Source organism: Procambarus clarkii, chromosome 66, assembly GCF_040958095.1.
Source record: "Procambarus clarkii isolate CNS0578487 chromosome 66, FALCON_Pclarkii_2.0, whole genome shotgun sequence".
Taxonomy (NCBI): Eukaryota; Metazoa; Arthropoda; class Malacostraca; order Decapoda; family Cambaridae; genus Procambarus; species Procambarus clarkii.
The window spans coordinates 9470797-9493296 of NC_091215.1; the positions used below are offsets into that span (position 1 = coordinate 9470797).

General features: G+C 49.8%; 1 protein-coding gene across 1 annotated transcript in view; it reads left to right on the forward strand.

Annotated features, from left to right (window-relative positions):
* The first annotated feature begins 871 nt into the window (after positions 1-871).
* The window catches only part of LOC123769302 (F-box DNA helicase 1-like), a 110424-nt gene continuing 88795 nt past the window's right edge, over positions 872-22500 (forward strand). The window contains exons 1-3 of the mRNA XM_069309813.1: positions 872-1010; positions 11974-12048; positions 12271-12399. The gene's annotated coding sequence lies outside the window, so the exon portion shown is untranslated. The remainder of the gene's footprint in view (positions 1011-11973; positions 12049-12270; positions 12400-22500) is intronic.

Sequence of the window (22500 nt, forward strand, 5' to 3'; positions counted from 1 at the left end):
TCCGACGGCCCCTCGCGGTCGCCTGTCCCTCAATGGAATTCTTGGTGACTCGGATACTTTTGATATTGTTCGCCTTATGCGTTTATGTTCCCGTATTGGCATCCTTGGTGATATTTAGCGCTCGCTGATTATTCCGCACATTTGATGGTGCTACATAGCCTTCCCGGTTTGGTGCCTTCTTTTGATAATTATTTACTTCTCAATATTACGTTTTTCTTCACTGTCAAGGGTAATTGAAAAATGAACTCTCAAAGTTCTCCCAACAACTTTGCAGGGGGGGGGAGGCACTCTTCCCAACAACTTTGCAGGGGGGGGGGCACTCTTCCCAACAACTTGGGGGGGGGGGGGGACACTCTTTCCCCAACAACTTGTGGGGGATACTCTTTCCCAGCAACTTGTGGGGGACACTCTCCCAACTACTTGGGGAGAACAATCTTCCCAACAACTTGGGGGGGGGGGGGGACACTCGCCCAACAACTTAATGGGACACTCTCTCAACAACTTGGGGCGGACACACTCCCAACAACTTTGGGGGGGCGGACACACTCCCAACAACTTTGGGGGGGGGACACTCCCAACAACTTGGGGGAAACACTCTTTCCAACGACTTGGAGGGACACTCTCCCAACAATTTGGGGAGGGGACCACTCTCCCCACCAACTTGGGGTGGGGGGGAGACACACTCCCAACAACTTGGGGTGGGGGTACACACTCCCAACAACTTGGGGGGGGGGACACACTCCCAACAACTTGGGGGGGGTACACACTCCCAACAACTTGGGGGACACTCTACTAATAACGTGTACACAGTCAATAACTTATGTACACTGTCCTAATAACTGTTGTACACTTTTCCAACAACTTGCAGCTATAAGACTCTTGACTTGGTAAGAAGAACAGTTAACTGCTTCGTGAGTTCCTCGAACGAGTACATCACTCTGCAGCACGTGCGCAATGACACGCTCAACCGTCGGGAAATTGAGACCGTGACGGACAAATATCAATATGAGGTTAGTCCAATATGTTGTGAGTCTGTAATATAATTTGTAGGTCCAGTCCATGTTGAAGGTTAGTCCAATATATTCGTTAGTGTGATATTATTATCTGTAGGTTCACTATATGTTGAGGGTTAGTCCAATATATTGTTGTGCTGGTAAGATAACGTGTTGGTCCAGTTCGTGTCAAGGCAATGTGTGTTGACAGCTACACCGCGGAGTTGGCTTCTTCCTAATGGATATGTGAACTCGGTCTTTTTTTAAGGACTGACATTGTCATTGAGAGACGTTGAGTTACACAAGTAGCCACATGTGCAACTCAAGGGTGTCGGCTCAAGAGGACACCACTGACGGCAGAGAAAGCAACTGGTTTTTGGCGTTTAGTACATTCAGAAAGTAGCAGAGAAAGAACGGTAGTACAAGTAAGGCGTCAATGTATACAGTAAAGTCACTATCATGACAACTGCTAATTCAGTGTTGATATAATGGAAAAATATTATGAGGCAAAGACAAGATGGTGTAATGTGGGATTTACAGGAGACGGAATCAAGGAAATTCTTAGCAATATTAACTGCATCTCGGCAAGGAATGTGGGGAGCCCCATAGTGTTTCACACCCCTTGTGTGCCAACAGTGCTGGGAAAATACGACACTATTACACAACTGTTGGCTGAGGAAGGAGAATGCGGCCAATGGTGTTGAGAGAGACACAGATGTTACATAACTTTGCTTCCAGATGGCATTCTGCATGCAGATAATGTATGAGGTGTAGCAGACATTCGTGGGACTATGTTAGTCTGGAGTAATCCCATACATGCGAAACGTTATTATAAAGGTTACTCTCGTCTCACTGTTTCACAGACTTATTAGACAAGAAAGAGACAGGAATTGTCGCCAAGATGAATAGTTTGTTACTAAATTGATTTATAGGGCAACTGGTATCAACAACCTACTGATCAACTATTAACAATTTAATAGTAACCTTTATCAATTCTATTTCCAACTGATATTGGTAAATGCATCTCTTAAGGGGAATGTTGGGTATAACTCCACTTAAGGTGAATGTTGAATTTAATTCTCCGCTAGAGGGAAATGTTGGCTGTAACTCAAACATTGATGGAAACGTTTGGCTATAACTTTTAATTTGAGGGGAATGTTGATTACACTACCACATGAAAAGGATAGTTGACTATAGCTCCCCAATTGAGGGCAATGTTCCTTGCAACTCTTGTGTTCCTTCCATGCAATCAATAAAAACGAACACAAATACCAAGATGGACACCAAACTCCCCAACAGTCTTCCGAGCATAGTGGAATCAAACGTCGTCCTTCTATCGGCCTGCTGTCTCGCCTCTCCCCCCCCCGCTCAGCTCGTTGTCGCCGTGTGGGGGCTTAGTGGGCGGCTGCCGGAGTGTGATGCTCCTTGGGGCGGTCCTCTGTCCTTTTCTAGCCTTGTGCTCCTGCTGCCGTCCTCTCCAATTCTGCTGGGCATCTTTTCCTTTTCCTTCTGTTTCGTTTTTCTCCCCCCTCTTCTCCTATCTGCTTGCCGTTTCCTACCGACCTTTTGCTCGTTCTGGTTCTTCCCTTGGACTTCTTCTATTTTGACGCCCGGGTGCTTGAGGAGGCATACTCATGCACCCGTAGAACTGCAGTACCCGACGTCGAGAGCGAGGGGAACCTTTTATTGTCAATCCCCACTTCGTCACTGAACCCGATCTCGACGGACTGTCGGTTTCTTAAGGTGGCGTTTGTGGGGCGTATACTCGCGACGCACCCCTAGGAGGCCCCGACAAGATCGGCGATAGCTTCTTGTTGGGTGTCCTGCCTCTAATTGTGGCTCCATGGTGGGTGTGGGGGCACATTCGTGAGTGAATTCTTTCTTTCGTCAAGATGATTACCCCTGCTTCGGCTTCTTCTGGTTTACCTTCTCAGGCTCGTGGGGTGGGCGACCAAGCCCCCGAGTCGGTCCGTATTGGAAGACCGGGCTCTGTAGCCTCCGCTGCATTGGGCCCCGACCTTGCTCCTCCTTTGGCCTCTCTGACTCCTTCCTCTGGCTCCCCTCCCTCCTCTGTGGTTGGGTCGAGCCCCAAGCCCCCAGTGGTGACTACCTCGTCCCCTGGCGTGGCTCCTTCTCTAGTTGTAACTACTGCGCCTTTTAACCCCTCTCTCTCTGGGGGTTCTCACCGCCGTCTTCGTCACGGCCGCCCTCGCTCGATTCCTTCCAGTTCTGCTACCTATCAAGCCTTGTTTGGTCCCGCTTCGTGGGCCAAATATTTTGATCTCCTCCCTCTTGATTCTGCGCCTCCTGACGATTTCTCCTCCATCGACATCTCATTGATTCCGTGGATGCCTCCATTACTTTCAACCCCACTCGTCTCGGTACACGTGTCGTTGCTGCTCCTTCTCAGGATGCTGCTTCCCGTTTGGCTGCCTTATCCTGCCTTGGCGAGACCCCCGTTCGGGTCTCGAAGAACGTTCAGTTGAATGCCAGTGTTGGCACTATTTTGCTCCCGCCCCATGTTGCGACCGGTGTTCGGGACCTACGCGACTGCCACGACGATATTCGACATATCCTCGCTGCCCAGGGCCATTCTATTCTCCAGGTGGACACGTTTACTCGTCCCCCTCGTGGTAGTCGCCGTCAACCCCTCCGGGTTGTGAAGATTACCTTTGATGGTAGGACCCTTCCACCCTCTGTCATTCTTGCTGGTGCCAGGTGCTCTGTCCAGGAGTACATTCCTTCTCCTCGGCTCTGCAACAAGTGCTGGAGGTTTGGGCATGGTGCCCTCCGCTGCTCCGGGACTGTCTCTCTCTGTCCTTTGTGTGGTGGCGAAGGTCACTCTAAGTCGGAGTGCGCTTCTCCCCAGGCTCGTTGCCTCAACTGCGGTGAGGCCCATCCTACCTTCTCCCGTGCGTGTGTCCATTACAAGCTTGAGGCAGCCGTCCTCAACTTGAAGCACCGGGAGCGTTTATCTTTTCCTGAGGCGAGGCGCCAGGTTCGCCGGCTCCCGCCTTTTGCTAATATCTCTTATGCTCGCGTGTTGCGCTCTTCCTCTCCTCGTCCTTCCCGCCTTCCTCAGACTCACAACCGTTTCCAGGCCTTGGACCCTGATGCGCCCACTGCCCCTCCTCTGTCCCTTTGGGTTCTCTCCCGAAGGATCCTCCTCCTGGTCCTCTGTCTGGGGTTCCCCTTCCTTCTACCCGGTCTGTCGTGTCTTCTGTGTCTCCTTCCTCGTCCCCCTCCGATCCTCCTTCCCATCCTCTTCCTCCATCTATCGGCTCTCCCCGCCGCCTGTCGGTGCGGGCGGATGTCCATCGCTCTCCTAACGGCCGTCGTGTGTGCTCTCGTTCGGCTTCTCCTGTTGAGACACTGGAATCCGTTGCCCGGTACGTAGTTGCTGGGACACCGGTCTCTTTAAGTCAGAAGCGTAAGCCTGGCTCCTCTCCTTCCTCTTCCCCGGCGGGTAAGAAGGCTTCGCTTTCTTCCTCAGCTCCTCCTTCTGGCTCTGTTGCTCCTTCCCCTCCCGTTTCAGTGCTTGTGCCCCCTGTTCCTGCTATGGAGGTTTCTTTGGCCCCTGCTTCCCTTTCGGTTGCTGCTCTTGCTGGGGTGCGCTCCTCTCTTTCTACTCCCCCTCTTCCTGCTGCTGTCCTTGACTGCTCCTCTCCGTTGTCTCCTCCTCCTCCTCCTCCTCCTCCTCCGGACCCTGCCCGCCCACCTCTGATCTGTTCTCCCGTTTCCTTCCCTCCGTCTTTGCTCAGTTTACCCATGCCCCCTAACCCTGACTTTGCTGACCCTGATCCCGACCCTGATATTCTTTAACGTGCTCTGTTGGTCTTTCGCCTTTGTTTCTTCCTTGTTCTCTGTTTTTGTCCTTTCTCTTCTCGTCGTTGTCCATTCTTCAATGGAACGTTCGAGGTTATTACGCCAATTTCCTCGAACTCCAACTTCTGGTTTCGCGGTTTTCGCCCCTTTGTGTCTGTCTCCAGGAGCCGATGCTTGGTGCTCGTCCTGGTCGTTTTTGTGGCTATTCCTTTCTCTCTTTTCCACCCCCCAGCCATTGCTGGGGCTTCTAATTCTTCTGCTCTCTTGATTCGGGCTGATGTTCCCTTTGTTCCTTTACTTTTTCCTTCGCCTCTCCATTGTTCTGCTGCTCGTATCTTTGTGGGGAAATGGTACACAGTTTGTTCCATTTATCTCCCCCCGAGTGTCCCGCTCTCTCTTCCTGATTTGAAACAGCTCCTAGACTCCTTGCCGGAGCCTGTGCTCCTGCTGGGTGACTTCAATTGTCGTCATTCTCTTTGGGGTGACGTTCTGACGAATACCCGGGGTCGCCTCCTTGAGCCGTTTCTCCTCTCTTCTTCCCTGTCTCTTCTGAATTCTGGTGAGCCCACTCATTTGGACTCTCGAACTCGCACCCTTTCTTGTCTTGATCTTTCTCTCTGCTCTTCTTCTCTTTACTTAGATTTCACATGGCAGGTTCTTGATGACCTCCATGGAAGTGATCATTTCCCCATCCTTGTTTCCTTTTTCTCTTTTCGCCCTTCCCTCTCTTTCCCTAGGTGGCAGTTTGCTAAGGCGGACTGGACCCTATTTTCCCTCAGTGCTACTCTCTCTGACCTCTCCCTTCTGCCCCTCTCTCGCGCTCTCCTCCTTTTTCATGACACTGTCTTCGACGCTGCCCTCCGCTCTATTCCTCGCTCTTCCTCTCGGGGTCCACGGAAGTGCGTTCCCTGGTGGAATGCGGACTGTGCTCGGGCTGTCCGCTGTAAGCGTGCAGCCTGGAAGAAGCACCGCCGTAGGCAGACGACCGATTCTTTTCTTTTCTTTCGGAAAGCGAGTGCGGTGGCCAGTAGGGCCATCCGTACGGCTAAACGTGAATGTTGGGCATCTTATGTCTCGACAATTACGTCCGAAACCCCTCTGGCCCAGATCTGGAAGCGTATCCGCAAGATAGCGGGTAAGTTCGTTCCCGATGTTTCACCGGTCCTTCACCTCCATGATACTCTTGTGGCGGACCCGTTGCAGGTCGCTTCCGAACTGGGTTCCCACTTTTCTTCTGTTAGCTCTGGTCTTCATCTTCCCCAATCTTTCCTTCTTCGTAAACCTGTCCTTGAGTCTCGTCCTTTAGATTTCTGCACTCATCTTCAGCTTCCCTATAATGATCCCTTCTCTCTCTCTGAACTTCGTTCTGCCCTGGCCCTCTGCGGTTCTACGGCGGCGGGCTCCGATGGTATTCATTATGAGATGCTTCGCCATCTCCCTCCGAGCACGTCTCAGTATTTACTGAGTCTGTATAATCGGATCTGGGAGTCGTCGTCAGTCCCTGAGGACTGGCTCGATGCCGTTGTCCTCCCTGTTCGCAAACCGGGGTCTCTGGGTACTTCCCCTAAGGACTTTCGCCCTATTGCTCTCACAAGTTGTGTCTGCAAACTCTTTGAACGTATGGTTAACGTTCGTCTGATGTGGTTCCTGGAACACCATCACCTCCTCTCCCCTTCTCAATTTGGTTTCCGCAAGTGCCGCAGCACGACAGATGTCCTGGTGAACTTGGAGGTCTATATACGTACTGCTTTTGCTGCGAAGACCTCCGTTGTTGCCGTCCTTTTTGACCTAGAAAAGGCTTACGACACCACTTGGCGTTATCATATCCTATCTCAACTTCATTCTTTTGGCCTTCGAGGTCATCTCCCTCTCTTTCTCCGCAGCTTCCTCTCTCGTCGTTCCTTTCGGGTGCGCCTTGGTACCGCTCTCTCTCCCTCTTTTCAGCAATACGAAGGTGTGCCCCAGGGTAGTGTTCTGAGCACTACTCTTTTTCTGGTTGCCCTCAATGGTCTTCTTTCCTCTCTTCCTTCTGGTGTCTTCTCCGCTCTCTATGTCGATGATCTTACCCTTTGTTGTCAGGGTGATGATTCGCCTCTCCTTCAACGCCGGCTTCAACTTGCGATTGATGCCGTGTCGTCTTGGGCCACAGGTCATGGCTTCAAGTTCTCTACTTCTAAGACTTGTGCCATGACTTTTACGCGGAAACGGGTTGTTCTTCGTCCCTCTTTGTCACTTTATGGTCATCCCCTTGAATACAAAGATTCCGCGAAGCTTTTGGGGTTATTCCTTGACACTCGTTTGTCTTGGTCTCCCCATATCTCTTACCTCCGTGTTGAGTGCTCTAAGTCCCTTACCCTCCTTCGGGTCTTGTCCCATACTTCTTGGGGGGCAGATAGGCGCACTCTCCTTGCTTTACATTCCTCTCTCGTCCTGTCTAAGCTCGATTATGGTTGCCCTGCTTACTCGTCTGCTTCTCCTTCTACTCTTCGCCGTCTTGATGCTTTGCACCATACTGGGTTGCGCCTCAGTTCTGGTGCCTTTCGTTCGACTCCCGTCCTTAGCTTGTATGTTGACACTGGCTTCCTGTCTCTCCAGGACCGCCGTGATCGCTACTGTCTTCGCTATCTTGCGCGGTCCTTGCAACATCCTTCCTCTCGTCTCTGTCGTGCTTTAACTTTTACCCCTCCTGCGGTTCCTGTTCCTCTTCACCACCTCCCTCTTTCTGTCCGGTTATCTCGCCTGCAGGATTCTCTTTCCGTTCGTATTTCTGATGTTTCTCCTCGTGTTGTTCCTTCTTTGCCCCCGTGGAGGGTCCCTCTTCCGCGGTTTTGTACATCCTTGACTCGTATCACTAAAGCTTTTACCCCTCCTACAGTTCTAAAACGCCTTTTCCTCGAGCACTTTTCTTCTCACTCCCGCTCCGTTTCTGTCTTCACCGATGGGTCTAAGTCAGCGGACGGTGTTGGCTACTCTGTTGTTTTTCCTGATCGCACTTATATGTGTCGCTTGCCTCCGGAGACTAGCATCTTTACAGCGGAACTTTATGCTATTCTCTATGCTCTTCGTCTCCTGCTTTCTCGTTGTCAGTCTTCCTTTGTGGTTGTTGTTGACTCTCGTAGCGCCCTCATGGCTCTCGGGTGCTTTAATCCAGTTCATCCGGTAGTTGTCGAGATCCAGCATTGGCTGTTTCTCGTTCACAGTAAATTTAAGTCGGTTGAGTTTTGTTGGGTTCCCAGCCATATTGGCGTGTCTTTAAATGAGCGTGCAGATGCTGCCGCTAAGGAAGCTGTCCGCTCTTGTCCCATCTCTCGTAAAGGCATTCCGTATTCCGACTTTTACCCGGTTATCCATTCCTCAGTCTTTACCCGTTGGCAGGCTTCTTGGTTGTCTGTTACTGGTAACAAGCTACGTACTCTTAAATGTTGTGTTTCCTCGTGGCCGTCCTCCTTCCACCGTAACCGGCGGTGGGAAACAGCTCTAGCGAGGTTGCGTATTGGCCATACTCGCTTAACCCATGGTCACTTGATGGAGCGCCGCCCTGCTCCTTATTGTCCTAGTTGCATTGTCCCTCTTACGGTCGTGCATGTCCTTCTTGAATGTCCTGACTTCCAGGACGAGCGTGTGTCTTGCTTTCCGACCGCCCCTCGCGGTCACCTGTCCCTCGATAGAATTCTTGGTGACTCGGATACTTTTGATATCGTTCGCCTTATGCGTTTTTGTTCTCGTATTGGCATCCTTGGTGATATTTAGCGCCCTCTGATTATTTTGCGTATTTAATGGTGCTACATAGCCTTCCCGGTTTGGTGCCTTCTTTTGATAATTACTTACTTACTTGTCTCGCCTCTCGTGGATCTCAAGATCTGAACAGAAGCGACCTGTACTAAATGTGGTAGAGGAACACACTCCGGCTGAGTAAGGGCCCTCGGAGCAATGGTTCTCACCAACACTCCGGAACATGGCCGGTGTCGGGAGTAACTAGATCAAAGTTGGTTGCAATTTTCCATCTGAGGAGAACATTGGCTGTAGCTCTGTTTGAGGGGAAATGTTTGCTGCTTCTCCCCACTTAGGGTGGGGGGGAGAATGTTGACTGCATCTCCCTACTTGTGGGAGAATGTTCGCTGCATCTCCACACTTGGGGGTGAAATGTTGGCTGCATCTCCCCTCATGGTGGGGGATAATGTTTCCTGCATCTACCCATTGGGAGGGGATGTTGGCTGCACCTCCCCACTTGGGGCTTAAATGTTGGCTGCACCTCCCCACTTGGGGCTTAAATGTTGGCTGCATCTCCCCACTTGGGGCTTAAATGTTGGCTGCACCTCCCCACTTCGGGCTTAAATGTTGGCTGCACCTCCCACTTGGGGCTTAAATGTTGGCTGCATCTCCCCACTTGGGGCTTAAATGTTGGCTGCACCTCCCCACTTGGGGCTTAAATGTTGGCTGCATCTCCCCACTTGGGGGGATGTTGGCTGCATCTCCCCACTTGGGGGGGGATGTTAGCTGCATCTCCCCAATTGGGGGTGAAATGTTGGCTGCATTTCCCCAATTGGGGGTGAAATGTTGGCTGCATTTCCCCAATTGGGGGTGAAATGTTGGCTGCATTTCCCCAATTGGGGGTGAAATGTTGGCTGCATTTCCCCAATTGGGGGTGAAATGTTAACTGCATTTCCCCAATTGGGGGTGAAATGTTGGCTGCATTTCCCCAATTGGGGGTGAAATGTTGGCTGCATTTCCCCAATTGGTGGTGAAATGTTGGCTGCATTTCCCCAATTGGGGGTGAAATGTTGGCTGCATTTCCCCAATTGGGGGTGAAATGTTGGCTGCATTTCCCCAATTGGGGGTGAAATGTTGGCTGCATTTCCCCAATTGGGGGTGGAATGTTGGCTGCATTTCCCCAATTGGGGGTGAAATGTTGGCTGCATTTCCCCAATTGGGGGTGGAATGTTGGCTGCATTTCCCCAATTGGGGGTGAAATGTTCGCTGCATTTCCCCAATTGGGGGTGAAATGTTGGCTGCATCTCCCCACTTGGGGGTGAAGTGTTGGCTGCATCTCCCCACTTGGGGGTGATGTGTTGGCTGCATCTCCCCACTTGGGGGTGAAGTGTTGGCTGCATCTCCCCACTTGGGGGTGAAGTGTTGGCTGCATCTCCCCACTTGGGGGTGAAGTGTTGGCTGCATCTCCCCACTTGGGGGTGAAGTGTTGGCTGCATCTCCCCACTTGGGGGTGAAGTGTTGGCTGCATCTCCCCACTTGGGGGTGAAGTGTTGGCTGCATCTCCCCACTTGGGGGTGAAGTGTTGGCTGCATCTCCCCACTTGGGGGTGAAGTGTTGGCTGCATCTCCCCACTTGGGGGTGAAGTGTTGGCTGCATCTCCCCACTTGGGGGTGAAGTGTTGGCTGCATCTCCCCACTTGGGGGTGAAGTGTTGGCTGCATCTCCCCACTTGGGGGTGAAGTGTTGGCTGCATCTCCCCACTTGGGGGTGAAGTGTTGGCTGCATCTCCCCACTTGGGGGTGAAGTGTTGGCTGCATCTCCCCACTTGGGGGTGAAGTGTTGGCTGCATCTCCCCACTTGGGGGTGAAGTGTTGGCTGCATCTCCCCACTTGGGGGTGAAGTGTTGGCTGCATCTCCCCACTTGGGGGTGAAGTGTTGGCTGCATCTCCCCACTTGGGGGTGAAGTGTTGGCTGCATCTCCCCACTTGGGGGTGAAGTGTTGGCTGCATCTCCCCACTTGGGGGTGAAGTGTTGGCTGCATCTCCCCACTTGGGGGTGAAGTGTTGGCTGCATCTCCCCACTTGGGGGTGAAGTGTTGGCTGCATCTCCCCACTTGGGGGTGAAGTGTTGGCTGCATCTCCCCACTTGGGGGTGAAGTGTTGGCTGCATCTCCCCACTTGGGGGTGAAGTGTTGGCTGCATCTCCCCACTTGGGGGTGAAGTGTTGGCTGCATCTCCCCACTTGGGGGTGAAGTGTTGGCTGCATCTCCCCACTTGGGGGTGAAGTGTTGGCTGCATCTCCCCACTTGGGGGTGAAGTGTTGGCTGCATCTCCCCACTTGGGGGTGAAGTGTTGGCTGCATCTCCCCACTTGGGGGTGAAGTGTTGGCTGCATCTCCCCACTTGGGGGTGAAGTGTTGGCTGCATCTCCCCACTTGGGGGTGAAGTGTTGGCTGCATCTCCCCACTTGGGGGTGAAGTGTTGGCTGCATCTCCCCACTTGGGGGTGAAGTGTTGGCTGCATCTCCCCACTTGGGGGTGAAGTGTTGGCTGCATCTCCCCACTTGGGGGTGAAGTGTTGGCTGCATCTCCCCACTTGGGGGTGAAGTGTTGGCTGCATCTCCCCACTTGGGGGTGAAGTGTTGGCTGCATCTCCCCACTTGGGGGTGAAGTGTTGGCTGCATCTCCCCACTTGGGGGTGAAGTGTTGGCTGCATCTCCCCACTTGGGGGTGAAGTGTTGGCTGCATCTCCCCACTTGGGGGTGAAGTGTTGGCTGCATCTCCCCACTTGGGGGTGAAGTGTTGGCTGCATCTCCCCACTTGGGGGTGAAGTGTTGGCTGCATCTCCCCACTTGGGGGTGAAGTGTTGGCTGCATCTCCCCACTTGGGGGTGAAGTGTTGGCTGCATCTCCCCACTTGGGGGTGAAGTGTTGGCTGCATCTCCCCACTTGGGGGTGAAGTGTTGGCTGCATCTCCCCACTTGGGGGTGAAGTGTTGGCTGCATCTCCCCACTTGGGGGTGAAGTGTTGGCTGCATCTCCCCACTGACCCTGAATCACTGGTGAAATACACTTACCTTAGGATGCTAAGTGAGCATATTTTCTTTTGGGCGCCAAAAGAGTATACTTTCCCTCAGTAAGAAAGTAGCATACTTTTCCTTGAGTTCCAGTTGAGTATACTTCCCTTAGGCGCTAGGGAAGTATACATCTCTTACACCCTAGAGGTGCATATTTTCCTTAGAAAAGCACGTTTATGTTAACCACTACTTAAGCATACTGCCCTCAAGACCTAGAGGAGAATATTTTACTGTAACTTCACATACAGATGCAAGGTCAAGTGCAGAACTATTGCATTATGTTCGGCTGTACCTTCCCTGCTAGGTACAGTGAACAGTGACGATAACTAACCTGCGATGTACTTTGTGTTTATACTTGAATTTTGTATTGTCAGATCCTGTCTATTGCTGAGTCAGTGTGGAAGGAGATGAACAGGTGCTCGGTGAGGCAGAAAATCTCCATGACACAGGTGAGTGGAACATGGACAGTGTTGTAAGACGTGCTCGGCCAGGCTGCAGGTGTCGATGACACAGGTGTGTTATGTATTCCACTGTGACAGATGGCATCTTTTTTACCGTTACGTATCTGACAGATTGCATGTTTTCCACTGTTACCCATCTGAGAGATGGCATGTTTTCCATTGATATAAATGTTGTGGTGCGAGCACTTGTGACGGTTGTGTTGTCAACAGGACGGGCTGGTAAAGGCCTGGCAGCTGACCAAACCTCGTATCCAGGGCTATGACGTGTTGCTGGTCGACGGAGCAGAGGACATCAGTGACGCCGTCTTGGATATCATCCTCAACCAACACTGTGCCAAGGTCAGCAGAGGGAGAGAACGGAGAGGGTAGAGCAGCAGGGGGGGGAGGAAGGAGAGGGTAGAGCAGCAGCAGCAGCAGCAGGGGGAGAGAACGGAGAGGGTAGAGCAGCAGGGGGGGACGGAGAGGGTAGAGCAGCAGGGGGAGAGAACGGAGAGGGTAGAGCAGCAGCAGGGGTAGAGAACGGAGAGGGTAGAGCGGCAGGGGGAGAGAACGGAGAGGGAAACAGCAGCGGGGGAGAGAACGGAGAAGGTACATCTCTACCCTATACTCCGTCAGGAAAACAGCAGGGAAGAGTACGAAGAAGGGAGAGCAGCCCACTACTCTATACTCTCATACAGCACCCTCTACTTGGTGCTGGCTATACTCTACCTTACACTCCATCACTCTTCTTCTACATTGTATTCTCTCTCATCTACCCACACTGTCACCCTTCCTCTACGTGGTGCTGGCTGCCATCTTCGCTATACTCCGTCACCTTTCCTTTGCGTGGTGCTGGCTGTCATCTTCGTTATACTCAGTCACCTTTCCTTCACGTGGCTGTTGTAATAACCCTCTCCTTTGCACCCTTTACTCACTCTAAACACCCCAGGTTAACACTGCTTGCAGATCACTGTGACCCCTCGGTGAACTACCAGTTAATGTTGACCCTGACATATTAAGTGAGGAGGAAGCAACAAATGAAGGGACTATTAATTTTAAAGTAATGAATAAAGACTTACTGAAACACTGCCATTACCTTCCCGCTGACATACCTGAATGTATCTAGATTATTAATCTCTCGGGAAGGACAGAAACTCTCTAATCATGAACTCAAGGGCATTAAGATCCTTGGTAATGTAAGTGCTTGGGGAGCAAATAATATAATTTTACTTGACTAATTTAGATTCAAGGGACAACGGTTTTATCCATGAAATGGAGGGGCACCCAGGGGAATTCCAAATACCACACATATATATACGGCATCAGCATTAATCATAGGGGAACAAATAACTAAACACAAATACATTAGTAAACTTTATTTAATTTAAAACATGTATATTGAAATGAGATATATCCTAGCTGTAATTACCCTAAGAGGCTGTGATCTGACTCAATGATGTACATTAATACTCAAGCACTCTTTACCTTAATCCTGCAAAATTTTGCCAAAGATGTTGATGACTGCCCTCAGCCCCTTGATGCCTGACAGTTTCCACCCTAAAGCACTCCCAGAACACACTACCAAAATTTGTTTCACCAGCTTACCAGTGGAAGGATAGCCCCTCCCATAACTAATACAGCACCAGAGCTCCTCCCATTATTTTTGGCTACAGCCACCCATTAAAAACAAGGCCTGATTTCCGGCCCTTAAGGGCCAATAAGGGCTTGGCACTTATCTACTGCCAATCATCTTCCAGAATCTCTCTTGAATTCTGGTGAGCCCACTCATTTAGGCTCTCGGACTCGCTCCCTTTCCTGTCCCGATCTTTCTCTGTGCTCGTCATCTCTTTACTTACATTTCGAGTGGTGGGTCCTTGATGACCTCCATGGCAGTGACCATTTTCCTATCCTTGTTACCTTTTTCTCCTTTCACCCTCCTCTCGCCTTCCCTAGGTGGCGGCTTGCCGAGGCTGACTGGCGTTTCTTTTCTCTGTGCTACTGTTTCCGACCTCTCCCACCGCGCCCTCCTTTTTCATGACACCGTCTTTGACGCTGCCCTCCGCTCTATTCCTCGCTCTTCCTCTCGGGGAACGCGGAAGTGCGTTCCCTGGTGGAATGTGGACTGCTTGGGCCGTCTGTTGTAAGCGTGCAGCCTGGAAGAGGCACTGCCGCCAGCAGACGGTTGAGTCTTTTCTTTTGTTTCGGAAGGCGAGTGCAGTGGACCGTAAGCCCATCTGTGTGGCTAAACGTGCATGCTGGATGTCTTGTCTCCACCGTTACGTCCGAAACTCCTCTGCCACTGGTCTGGAAGCGTATCCGCAAGATAGTGGGTAAGTTTGTTCCCGATGTCTCGCCGGTCTTTCGCCTTCATGGTGCTCCTGTGGTGGACCCGTTGCAGGTCCCAGACCTGCAACGAACAACGAACCCAGGTACCGAACTGGGTTCCCACTTTTCAAGTGTTAGTTCTCGTTCTCGTCTTCCCCAATCTTTCTTCCTCCATAAGCCTATTCTGGAATCTCGTCTGTAATGTACGATTATGTTACGTTGTTGGGTAGATTAGATACAGTGTTTAGTAAGTTTCATATTTATTTAGTAGTCCTGGGTACAGCAGTGTCGTAGATGTTGAGATGGAGCTTGGAGCAAAACAGAGAGCCGAGTGTGACCGGAGTTGCGGAGCTCTATGTGGAGAGCTTTGTAGCTCGATGCGGTCCTAGTCTGCTGTCTGTTCTGTGTCGAAGCTGCAGTGTCTTGGAGAAGATTAGAACTGCCTATGCCGAGGGCTACATTCTTGACTGGAAATTGTACTGTTGTCTATTCTCATATCGCTTCCTTATATTTGGTAACTACCCTCTTACTAGGATAGGAGGGTGTGAAAACTGTTACCCGTAATTAGGGATAGGATTATAGCTTGTTTATTAGTGCTAATTAGTTACGCCATTAAGATAATGAGATAATGGAGCGAGTATAAGGATTACTCTGTACACGTCCTTCAGATTTCTGTACTGATCTTCACCTTACCTATAACGATCCCTTCTCTTTCTTTCTCTGAGCTGAGTCTGCCCTGCCCTCTGAGGTTCTACGACGGCAGGCTCCGATGACATTCATTATGAGATGCTTCGCCATCTCCCTCCGTGCACGGCAGAGTATTTACTGAGTCTGTACAATCCAGTCTGGAAGTCATCGTCAGTCCCTGAGGACTGGCTCGATGCTGTTGTCCTCCCTGTTCGGAAACCAAGGTCTCTCGGGTCATCCCCCAAGGACTTCCGCCCTATTGCCCTCAGGAGTTGTCTGTAAGCTCTTTGACGTATAGTTAACGTTGGTCTGATGTGGTTCTTGGAGCACTATCACTTCCTTTCGCCTTCTCAATTTGGTTTTTGCAAATGCCGCAGCACAACAGATGTCCTGGTGAACTTGGAGGTCTATATCGAACTACTTTTGCTGCAAAGACCTCCGTTGTTGCCGTCCACTTTGTCCTGGAAAAGGGTTATGACACTACATGGCGGTATCATATTCTGCCCAACTTCATTCTTTTGGCCTTCGTGGGAATCTCTCTCTCTTCCTCCAAAGTTTCCTCTCTCGCCGTTCATTTCGTGTGAGGCTTGGTACCACTCTCTCTGCACTCTTTTCCTCTCTTCCCTCTATCGTTTTCTCCGCTTTATGTTGAAGATTTGCTCTCAAGGTGGTGATTCGCCTCTCCTCCAACAGCGGCTTCAACTTGATTGATGCCGTGCCGTCTTGGGCCACCGATCCAAGTTCAGCTGCGTCTAAGACTTGTGCGATGACTTTTACTCGGAAGCATGTCATTATTCGTCCCTCTTTGCCGCTTTAGGGTCATCCCCTTGAGTACAGGGATTCCACTAAGCTTCTGGGGTTAATTTTTGACACTCGTTTGTCTTGATCACCACATATCTCTTACCTCCGAATTGAATGCTCTAAGGCCCTTAACCTTCTTAAGGTTTTGTCACATACTTCTTGGGGAGTGGATAGGCACACGCTCCTCTATTTGCACTAATCTCTCGTCCTGTCTAAACTCGATTATGATTGCCCTACATTCTTTTCTGTTAATACTCTTCGCCGTCTTGAATTGCACCATACTTGGTTGCGTCTCAGCGATGGTGCCTTTCGTTTGACTCCCGTCCTCAGCTTGTATGTTGACACTGGCTTCCCCTCTCTCCAGGACCGCCGTGATCGCTACTGTCTTCGCTATCTTGCTTTGTCCTTACAGCATCCTTCCTCTCGCCTCTGTCGTGTTTTAACTTTTACCCCTCCTGTGGTTCCTGATCCTCTTCACCACCTCCCTCTTTCTGTCCGGTTATCTCGCCTACAGGATTCTCTCTCCGTTCGTATTTCTGATGTTTCTCCTCGTGTTGTTCCTTCTTTGCCCCCGTGGAGGGTCCCTCTTCCGCGGTTTTGTACTTCCTTGACCCGTATCACTAAAGCTTTTACCCCTCCTACGGTTCTAAAACGCCTTTTCCTCGAGCACTTTTCTTCTCACTCCCGCTCCGTTTCTGTCTTCACCGATGGGTCTAAGTCAGCGGACGGTGTTGGCTACTCTGTTGTTTTTCCTGATCGCACTTATATGTGTCGCTTTCCTCCGGAGACTAGCATCTTTACAGCGGAACTTTATGCTATTCTCTATGCTCTTCGTCTCCTGCTTTCTCGTTGTCAGTCTTCCTTTGTGGTTGTTGTTGACTCTCGTAGTGCCCTCATGGCTCTCGGGTCCTTTAATCCGGTTCATCCAGTAGTTGTCGAGATCCAGCATTGGCTGTTTCTCGTTCACAGTAAATTTAAGTCGGTTGAGTTTTGTTGGGTTCCCAGCCATATTGGCGTGTCTTTAAATGAGCGTGCGGATGCTGCCGCTAAGGAAGCTGTCCGCTCTTGTCCCATCTCTCGTAAAGGCATTCCGTATTCCGACTTTTACCCGGTTATCCATTCCTCAGTCCTTACCCGTTGGCAGGCTTCTTGGTTGTCTGTTACTGGTAACAAGCTACGTACTCTTAAATGTTGTGTTTCCTCGTGGCCGTCCTCCTTCCACCGTAACCGGCGGTGGGAAACAGCTCTGGCGAGGTTGCGTATTGGCCATACTCGCTTAACCCATGGTCACTTGATGGAGCGCCGCCCTGCTCCTTATTGTCCTAGTTGCATTGTCCCTCTTACGGTCGTGCATGTCCTCCTTGAATGTCCTGACTTCCAGGACGAGCGTGTGTCTTGCTTTCCGACCGCCCCTCGCGGTCACCTGTCCCTCGATAGAATTCTTGGTGACTCGGATACTTTTGATATCGTTCGCCTTATGCGTTTTTGTTCTCGTATTGGCATCCTTGGTGATATTTAGCGCCCTCTGATTATTTTGCGTATTTGATGGTGCTACATAGCCTTCCCGGTTTGGTGCCTTCTTTTGATAATTACTTACTTACTTCATCGCCTCCCTCTTTCTGTCCGACTATCTCGCTTACAGGATTCTTTTTCCGTTCGTATTTCTAATGTTTTTCCTCGTATTGTTCCTTCTTGCCCCTGTGGAGAGTCCCCCTTCCAAAGTTTTGTACATCCTTGTCCGCATCACTAAAGCTTTTACCCCTCCTACGGTTCTGAAACGTCTTTTTCTTGAGCACTTTTCTTCGCACTCCCACTCTGTTTCCATTTTCACCGATGGGTCTAAGTCTGCGAACGGTGTAGGCTACTGTTGTTTTTCCTGACCGCACTTATGTGTCGCCTCCCTTCTGAGGCTAGCGTCTTCATAGCAGAACTTTATGCTATTCTCTCTGTTCTCCGTCTGTTGCTTTCTCATTCTCAATCCTCCTTTGTGGTTGTAGTTGACTCTCGTAGCGCCCTCATGGCTCTAGGGTCCTTTAATCCTGTTCATTCGGTGGTCATCGAGATTCAACATTGGCAGTTTCTTGTAAATTTAAATCTGTAGAGTTTTGCTGGATTCCCAGTCATGTTGGTGTTTCTTTAAATGAGCGTGTGGATGGTGCCCCTAGAGAAGCTATCCGTTCTTGTCCCATCTCCCATAAAGATATTCCTTATTCCTACTTTTATCCAGTTATTCATTCCTCCATCCTTGCCCCGTTGGCAGGGTTGTTGGTCTTCTGTAGTTGGTAACAAGCTGCGTACTCTCAAACGTTTGTCCCCTTCTGGCCTTCTTCCTGCCACCGTAACCGGCGGTGGGGTTAAACTGCTCTAGCAAGGTTGCGGATTGGCCATACAAGCTTAACTCATGGTCACTTAATGGAGCTCCCCCCCTGCTCCTTTTTGTCCAAATTGCGTTGTCCCTCTTACAGTTGTGCATATCCTTGTTGAATGTCCTGATTTCCAGGACGTGTGTGTCTCTTGCTTTCCGACCGTCCCTCGCGGTCATTTGTCCTTCGATAGAGTTCTTGGTGAATCGGATACTTTTGATATCGTTCGCCTTATGTGTTTCTGTTCTCGTATTGGCATGATATTTAGTGCCCTTTTATTATTTTGCACTTTGATGGTGCTACATAGCCTTCCCGGTTTAGTGCCTTCTTTTGATAATTACTTATTGACAGTACAGGGGTCTTGTACTACCCGCACCTGACTGAGTGACAGCTGGCGGATGTCAGCTCGGGTGGACCTCGCTAACATGAACCCGGGTTCACTTCTTATCACTCCCAAACAGTCATGGATTGTCGTTAATCATGGCTGCCACAGTAGAGCAGAGCTTCGACGTGTTACGATGTCTTGCGTTGGTAGTGAGTTTCGAGTGGCGTTGAAGAGGATGGCATGGTGACAGGACAGGTGGGCCCTGCCTCAGCTCCTGGGCGACGCCATCTACCGGCGTTTACTTGTTATCCCGGTACTACTGGGCCGGTACACCTTCCATGCAACCCATCGTGCAGCTGAGCTTGGGCCGAGGTACAGGGTTATACCTCATCTGGCGATTCAGCAGCGCTCTGAAGGGGTAGTGCTGTTCGTACCCGAGACTACCGTGATGCATCTTGGTTTCCACAGACGACACAACCGCAAGTTTTGAGAGAGCTGACAAGTCGTTGCAATTAGCATACTTCTTCGTAGACCACTTGTCTTCCACCTCCGGTTTTCCCGCCAGTACGGACTATGGACAGTACAATTTCCAGTCAACAATGTAGCACTCGCGTGTACAGTTCTAATCGACCCAAGATGCTACAGCTTCGACACAGAGGAGACAGCAGACCTCGACCGCATCGAGCTACAATGCTCTCTCTCCCCGAGTTCAGACACTCGCAATTCCCAATCGAGCCGCCACGCTCTCCCACATAGAGCTCCGTGATTCCGGCCTCACTCCGCTCTCTGCTCCGCTCCAAGCTCCGTCTGAACGTTTACGACAATACCACCAACCGACTACTGTAATAAAGACTACTAAATAAATATGAAAACTCACTAAACAATGTGTATCTAATCTACCCAACAACGTAACATAAACGTACGTTACATTGGACGGACTACACGGCTGGTGAGCTTGGTTGGTAACCTTGAGATAGCTTCCCACCGTGATTTGACGTTGACTCTGGACTCTGCTCCGTGAAGACAGCATGCTGGACCAATACAACTTCGTTAGTGACATGAGGTGTCGGCCGGGTGACTGTACTCCAGTCACCCCTTCCGGGTATCTAATTGACGAGTTACCGGGAACAAGGGGAGAATTTTATGTAACGTGCCTCAGACCCCGATCTTATCACAGGTGGGTCATCCCCAGACTGCTGATCTCGATCCTTGGTTCACGTGGGATTGGGAGGCTGGAACTGGTGTACCATCACACTGAGAAAGACAGACAACTGGCAGAAGCATGGATTTTACTCTGGGGTATAGGAAGTTGGGAAAACCCTGGAGCAAGGCAAAGTATGCTACCTGAGTCATGCACATCAGTAAATACACACCATTGCCTCTACAGGAATATATTCTGAACTCTACCAAACCTGACTAGGGAGTTAACTAACATTTTGCTGTACAGTTCGCGACCTTCTTACCATGGGGTGACAAGATTGAACTCGACTTTTGGTGAGATTTGACAGAAGGTCATCCTCTGCATCTGACTCGGTAAATGAATCATTAGACAGGTCTGGAATTAGACTTTCTGAAAGCAGCTCTAGTTCCTCCCTCGCGTGATAAGATTTTAACTTATTAATATGGATGGTTCTCTCAACTTGGTCCTCAAATATACCTTTTGATAACAAAATTAACCGGACCTTTCCTTTCAATACTCGATAAGGGCCCCGCCATCTAGGTGCAAGTTTCCTACTTTGATTCGCCGGAGCCGCTTCATTAACTCTCAACACAAGATTCCCGACTTTCGACTAAAGAGGTCGTACCTTGTCATAATGCTGAGCATAAGCCCTAGCTACAATTCTCCATGCATTTTTCATCTTATTTAAAACCTCTGATGGGTAATCTTCACCATATATAATGTTATGGCTGTTAAGCAGACCTGATGGGAAATTACATGAATGACCTGTGAAAAGCAAAAGGGGTTGGGTGTTAAATGACTGATGGATGGCAGTGTTCAGAGCAGCAGGACATATGGCAGGTGTTCGTCCCATGAATTTGCATCATGCTCTGCAAGAATTGCAAGCATATCGTTAACCGACCGGTTCGTCCGTTCTGTCATACCGTTATTCTGAGGGTGATAAGCTGAAGAGGTTTCTACAATTTTACATACTTCTCTAAAAGTATTCCCATTAAATTCCTGACCTCAGTCAGAAACTAACACTTTAGGGTTAGTTTCTTTACTTCTACACTTTAGGGAACACAGTGACAAACCTATCCAAGAACGCCTTTGCAACAGTTCGAGAATCTTTGAGGCAGTGCAATCAGGATGGTGTATCTGGACAGATGGTCAACCAACACCATCACGTACCGATTTCCTGAAAGACTGTGATGAAGATCAATCAGATCAGCCCCCACTCGATCTAAGGGTTCAAAAATTTATGTATAAAGCCCTGTGATCTGTACAAATGACAAAGTGACGTTGGAAAAAATACGGCCCAAAGTATGACAATTTCTACCACAGCCAAAGCCTCCCTATCCGTTGCAGAACAACGGACTTCCGGCCCTGAAATCAGGTACTCCCAATACTGAAGTAGTAATGAGTTGACTTTTTAATATTGCATAAGCGTTATCAACCTCTGGTTTCCAAATTAATTTAACATTTTTCTTAGTGAGCTCAGTTATGGGTGCTGATGTACTTGCATGACCCTCAATGTGGCGACGGAAGTATCCGGCTGCTCCAAAAAACCTACAGATATCCCTTGCCGTCTTTGGTGTTGGCATGTCAGCAATGGCGCGACAGGAGTCGGGGTCAGGTCGGATACCGTCTGTGCTCACCTGGAACCCCAGAAACTTGAATTACTGAGATGCCAGAGTACACTTCCCTATGTTCAATTTAAAACCCGCCTTATCTAACAATGTCAAAGTCTCGGTCAAATCTCGAAGGTGCTCATCAAACGTTCTAGAGTAGATAACCACATCATCCAGGTATGCTAATGAGTGCCTTCCCAAGACTGGACTGAGGATATAATTAATTGCCCTCTAAAATGACAAAGGAGCTGTCTATAACCCAAAAGACATCCGCATGAATTGATAAATATGAACCCCATCAGAGAAACAGTCTTCTCTCTATCCGTCTCCGAGACGGGAATGGACCAATACGCCGAATTGGCATCCAGAGTGGAAAAGTACTTGGCTGCCCTAAACTGATCTATTATTTCCTGAATCCGTAGCAAAGGGTTCACATCACCTTTAGTAATTTCATTGACCTTCCGGTAGTCAACACAAAACCTGTAACTACCATCCGGTTTACGTACAAACACCACTGGCGACAACCATTGGTGACGTATAGGCTCTATCACATTCTGTCTCGACATCTTCTGACACTCCTCCCTAATTACTTCTTTTGCCCGTTCCTGAAGCCTCCATTGACGAGTATATATAGATGATGATCAAATGTAGGAATAACATGTTCATTTCTATCCAGAAGACCGATTTGGTCGTCTTCCATTGCAAACAGTCTAGGGAATTTACATAATATCCGTCTCAAAAGTTTCCTATATGACTGTTGCACATGTTGCAAGTCCAGTGCTTAAATGAACTTGCCTACTTCTTGAGTATTACTATTTTTCCGTCTCGGTCTTGTACTCCCCCTGTTTAATATCATCTGTAACATTAAGTGCAATACAGTGCGCTGTGGTGGCTGGAATCTCCTCTTGGCTTTGATGCTAAAAAATTCGCGTATTGTCTACAATTGTAGCCTGCGACAACCTATCACCTGCCCTGAAACGATAGGTTTTATGCAAGAGATTGACAACTGGAATAAGGGCACCTTTATCAAGCACTGTGATTAAATGATGACGAATTAACAACCTGTCACATCTCCCAGCCACCTGAAGGGTGGTACCTGGTGCAATGTGACGTCCCACTGATACTTTAATAAATTTAACTGAATGGGGTGGGCAACATTGTTTCATCAAG